The sequence below is a fragment of the Dermacentor silvarum genome, chromosome 2 (assembly GCF_013339745.2).
Source record: "Dermacentor silvarum isolate Dsil-2018 chromosome 2, BIME_Dsil_1.4, whole genome shotgun sequence".
In the NCBI taxonomy this organism is placed as follows: Eukaryota; Metazoa; Arthropoda; class Arachnida; order Ixodida; family Ixodidae; genus Dermacentor; species Dermacentor silvarum.
The window spans coordinates 141,173,335-141,179,465 of record NC_051155.1 but is presented as its reverse complement, the minus strand read 5'-3'; positions in this window follow the sequence as shown (position 1 = coordinate 141,179,465).

The window sequence follows — 6,131 nt, the reverse complement described above, 5'->3', positions numbered from 1 at the left end:
ATACGCGTACACGTGCGCACGGACTACCTGGCTTAAGTCCACACGCATTACCAATAACCAAATGCAGAAGCACCCACAGATCAAGCACAGCCAATCAAGCACAATCGAAGAAAGCGACGATAAAGCAGACTGCCGCAACCCGAGCATCATGACACAGCAATGATTGTGATAAGCTGGACAGACTGTAAGTGCAGTTGCCAGAGTAATCTTGTCGAGGGTTCGCCTGTTGCTCGCGCGGTAGGCCTAATGTAGCAACTCAACGAAAACCCAATTCAAACGGGACAGCGTTTGTGCGCAAACTGGAACCAGAGTAACACGTTCGTGCAGCATACGAGAACTCGGAGGAGAAGTTCATGCGGGTGAGCTCACTATATATGGATCGGTGACGGCATGTAAGTATGTATACAGTCGAGCATTGCCTATAGCTTGTACAAAGCGTCATCTACAATATGCGCCTAATTTGTAAGCACGTCATCTGCAGGTTACGTTTCAATTCCGGCATAAGACGACACGAATTAATTGGAACATTACAATAACACCCGGCAACGTGCTGTCAGCAGCTCCTTTGGTTATCACACTGAACAAAGTTCCGTCAGAGCTATAGCTGGCTTTGCACAACAGGGCAAGTGTGCACCATGCGAGGATCGGCAAACAGTTTCTCGAAAACGCACTGTTGCTGGGAAAAGGCACAACAGTAGACCACTTCAATGCTCACCAGTTCTCTCAGATGTTAGGGCCGGTGACGCCGCGTATATGTGGTATACCCGGAGAGCGCGCGCTCTGCTCTGCAGTTTTAGAAACCACGCGGGCCGAGCCGCACTGCGCATTAACCGAGACGAAACGGTGCATGGCCATCTAAAGTGCCAAGAATAGGACCGTTTCAGGAATCTTCAAACAGGAAGAAGTGTGCGGGCCAAGTTCGAAAAAAAAAAAAAAGAAAAAGCGATAGGCGAAGCACCGCGACGAAGATGTTTACATGCGTAAAAGTTCGGAGACATCGTGCGTATAATAAAAGTTTCGCTTTGCGTGTGGGGGGAGGGGGAGGAGCCAGCCTCAAAGCGGAAAAATAAACACGCGGTCAGCCAAGGTGAAATCGAGAGCAATGGCGATGAAATCGGACGAAAAATGGAGGGGGAAGCCGTTCGGCTTCCGCGACAATTCGGCTGGCGCGCGGCCGCCACTGAGGGTCAGGCTTTGCTGCGTGCACGCGCGTGAAAAGCCGGGAATTCGCGTGACCGCGTGAGCGGGAGTCACGCACGCGCGCAACGATGCTCTCACGAGGAAGCCGCGCGCCGATATATGCTCGTGCCCTTCTGACGTGCGTGTGGAACCATCGGGGCAGAAAAAAAAAAAAAAAAAAAAACGCTGAAGCGCGGCATCGGTCCAAAAATGTACACGACCGCGAGTTTCGCTCAAGTGCGCAAGCATGGCGGAATATCTGCAGCACCACCCGAGAGAATGACGGACCTTTTATTTTGTTTTCTTCATTTTTGTATACGAGTGCGTATACCCGCAGAGGCTACGCACTTGTTTTGCATGCGGGTGAGCCACTTGGGCAAACTTGGACAAAACAAAAGAGCTTGGCACGGTTTATGTCTAATGATGTTGCCATTCAATTTGTTTTCCCTCACGAAGATCGTTGCGTGGCACAGCAAAGTTTAAGTCAACGAGCCGTTTTTTTTTTGTTTTTTTTCTTACTTTCTGAACCAAAAATAGACAGTTTTAGTTGGGCGTCCGCAATCACCCACGTACGCAGCGTGCCACAAGGTCGTGCGTAGACGTAGCGAAGCGAAGCGCGCGCACTCGAAACGTCAATAGTTGGCCGGACGCAATAGTTGAGAAGTGGATTGCTGACCTACACGGTATAGCGTGCTACTCAGGGCCGCCATACGCCAGCTTCTAAAACTGTGTAGCCGATTTACCAGCCACCACGAAGTCAAACCACAAGCAAGTCAAGCCACAATTGCCTCTCTGCCACGAAAATCTCGCAGAGCCACGCGTTTTGAGAATTGCAATGCAATCAAAGCCGAAGCCATATCGAAAACCGCGCTCTCGTGGGCACACGAGAACACGCGAGAGCGTCCCGCAAAGCCAGCAGAGCCCGCAGCGGACGCCATCTTTTGAAAAGCTGCGGGCGCACGCAAAAGACCCTGCGTGCTCCTGCGTAGTGCGCATGCGCACTGATGACTCCGCGGGTTTTCTGCGTACGCAGAGCTGTTGCGGACGCCCAACTAAAACTTCCTAATGTTGATTGTTTTGTTGCATTTCGACTTTTGCACCTGTATTTCATCTGCTCGCGACGGTAGATGCTGAGACTATTGACCTGAGAAGAGAGAAGAGAACGTTCAAAACGCGCTTGGAGGTCTACTTAAAGAAATACTATTCCTTATTGATCTGAGTATTTATCCTCTAATTTGTCACGACGAAAGAAAGAATCACGCTAGTGCCTGTTTAAAATTGTCAACGGTGGCAATTTCATCTTTGTTCAAAGAGTACTACACGTGCACGTGACGCTGCCGATGATGTGTCTATCCATCCACGCCATATTAAATCACAACCAGCAGATTATGACATTCATAAGCTAAACAAGACATCGCGGATGCTAAATTTTATATAGAACAACGCAAGTGAACATATACCTGTACTGGCACGGCATGGCGTGAGCTTGTTACGATTGCAATGGGGTTAACCCTTACATACATCGACAATGGACTTGCGCTTATTATACGTGCACGCTTACCGAAGACTTACCGATACACTCATATGCTATGTGAAGACAGGGTATCATTAAACATCGGCTATTACACAGGCTTCGACTCAACAAACACTTCGCGCCGTCCTTTTAAGAGCACCTAAATCACCATAATATATTCAAGGAACTTAAAATAGTAATTTGATGTAGCAAGAAAGGTCAATAATCAAAACGCGTATTAGAGTGTTCTCCCATTTACACAGCACGCATAAATATATATAAAATGTATATTCTCCTGCTAAAACCCCTGAGGCCAGTTTATGCATCTGCCTGTGGGCCGTTAAGTGGGATCTTTGCCGCGCTCTCCGCTTTACAAAGCTTCGAAAAGAAAATCTCATCGCCTTTGGCAACTCCCGAGCACCGGGAGTACCATTTATGTACCATGGCTCGACCCAGTACGCTGAAACCAATGCTGGACTTTTCTTTCTTTCTCTCTCTCTCCTTCAATGGCAGTACGTCACCGACGTAAAAGAAGATCAGGAACAAGGAACAGCGCGATATGCAATACGAGTGACCTTCTCAAAGCGGACTTCGAGCTCATCACGGGACTGCCGCAAATGTGCTAGATAACAAATCTTAAAGGCTATCCGGGACAGGACGCCTTATGCAAGCGGTTAGACGGCTCCACAGACACGAGCCCTTATCCGATAAATACCTGCCATCCAATAAATATCTGCGGCCCTCAGAACCTGGCCGCCCACACTCGCATATACGCCGACGCTTTTTCAGAGGCAAGCGGCGAAGCGTCATTCATCCAAGGCAGAGAAGACGAGGAACCAAACAGTGGCGTCAATCAAGGCTTCGGAGACAAAAAAGAAAGCGCGAAGGCTTCACATATAGCAGCGAGAAGAGGCTGACTCATTGGCCTCTGGGATGCGCGTATACTCGCAAGCACTCTGGCCGCAGGGGCCATGCATCATTTGGCTCCGCTAGAGTCACTCTGTCATTCTCTCGCTCCGTGCCAATGTTCCTCCGGCGGTGCTCATCAGTGAGCTCAACCAAAGGTGCTGCTGCAGGCGAGGCAGGCCTCGAGGGGTGAAGACTCGAGAAAAGGAAAACTAAATAGAAAAGAAGCGAAGAAGACGAGCGAGCGCGTGCTACTCGAAGAGAAGGGCCCTTTTTCGCAATAGGGCTCCTCCGGCGCGCAACTCGGCGTTGACATAGCCCTGACCGCTATCCCCGCGACGAAGAGGCAGCACGGCCAGGCCCCCCCTTGCTGGGCACAGCCAAAGTGCTAGCCGCGATGTACGCGTACGCAGCGCCGTGTACGCATACGGACGAGCAATACCAGGAATTAGGGACATTTCGTACAGTTTCCTTTTTTCGCCACCACGTGGCGTATCGACCTTAAAGAATTCGAAATTCCCGCTATGACGTATGCTATGACGCACAACTAAAGAAAGCGCAATAAAAAGAAACACACCCTGAAGCTGTGGCTTCACCTTGGTGCTTGGAAACGAGCGCGCTTGTGTATCAGCGTTATCTCGAAGACGGCCAGCTACTTGCTCTACTGACAATGAATCGACGGTTTTGCTAGACACCTCGCCAGAAAGCTCGTCCGCATTCTGGAGAGATATCTGGCCGAGATAACGGCTCCCGCGAAGCTTCCGTTGAATATATATATATATATATATATATATATATATATATTTTCCTTGAGCAGACTTTATATTTGTGCACCACTGTGGCCACGGTCTTGCGTATACGTCAGGGTTCTGTTTCATGGGTTTGCTATAAAACTGGCGTGATCCATTGTTTAAGAGGAAGCTTTAGCTCGGGCCTAACTTCGATGTCGGATACTGAAATACATGTAAAATGAAGGAATGCTTTTATGAGAAAACCGCTGAACCAATTTGAATGAAATGTGTTGCATTTAAGAGGGAAAGTTAAATTGCAGAGACTGCAGCAAATAGAATTTTCGTTTAGATAGTGTAATGTTTTCAAAGAATTGCAGGATGTTCGTAAATTTGAAAAGAAATACAAGCATGAAGTTTACAAATCCGCAACTCAGCCATTAAAAACGAATATGGCATTTCTATAAACTGACCCCACCCCGTTGGAGCATCAAAAGCGAAACGAAAATTTTTTTTTGCTTTACCTTAAATCTTACGTGAATTTGTTATAATGTTTGGAAGGGTTTTGCAAATGCAACATTCACAACATAGTGGTATATTTCAGGATGGTGTATGATATATGATTGCTATCCGCTTTCGATGTATTATTAGGTGCAGTTTACAGAATTCCGATATCATTTTTAGCTGCTGAGCTACATAGCTCTATACGCCAGGTTTTCTTTCTCGAAATTTGGCAATTCTTTAAGATTTGGCGTAACAAAAGTAGACAGCCTATAATAAAATATCCCTTTCTGCAATCACTACACCTTAACTTTTTTTTTCTAAATTCAACATAACTCATCAAATTTGGTGCGTTGGTTGCTCTGAGAAACTATTTCCGATTTCCCATGTATTTCGATAGGAGCCCCCAAGCTCAATGTTCCCCCTAAGTTCGAGCTTGAATAATATACTTGTTGGCAAGATACGTTTGTAAACGTGTGATCGTCGCCTAATGAGCTAGAGCACTGGCGTACTGAGCTCAACGGCAGAGGATATGTTTGCAAAGCGTCTTGGGAAGGAATAGGAGAAAAGAAGGGAGAAGGCTTGTATGTTATTCAGAAGCATGTCTGGTTGGCTAAAAATTACTAAATACGTTGGTCGTCATACCACCTTCCGTTACACCAGCATAATTTCTATTTCATTCCGCTAGTATTGTGCTATTATTGTCAATCAATCGAGATTAGAACACCGGTGTCATGACATTGTATTCCGTCGCCTTCCTTCAAGCCACTGGACTACATGCACGGCTATAGTGTGACCTCAACGGGATGGACATGTACATACGCACCTCCTAATCTTATCATCATCATTCATCGCTCTTTTTATCCCCTCCCCCCTTCCCCAGTGTAGAGCAGCAGGCCAGAGCAAACTGACGCTCAAGCCGACCTCTCTGCCTTTCTTCAAATAAACCTCTCTCTCTCTCTCTTGTATTCCGTCGCAATTATTTATGGCCATCACTTCAGAATCATCTCATCGTCGTCATGCCGTCGTCATTATATGCCTTCGTCGTTCTATCGACATCATTCCTACCTCGTAATTCCATCGTCGTCACTGCATGCACCGTCGGCCTGCGGTCCTTGTTCTACCATCGGGAGGTAACATTGGCGAGCGATGGTCATAACAAAGCGGGTCAATCAGGGAGACAGTGCATGGCCGCATATACCCGAATCACTTGAAACATCAGGGGAAACACTACGGATTCTAATTAAAGGTGTCTTAGCTAACACAATGTGTCGCTTCTTGTTCGTTAGATCGTGTGAATGTTA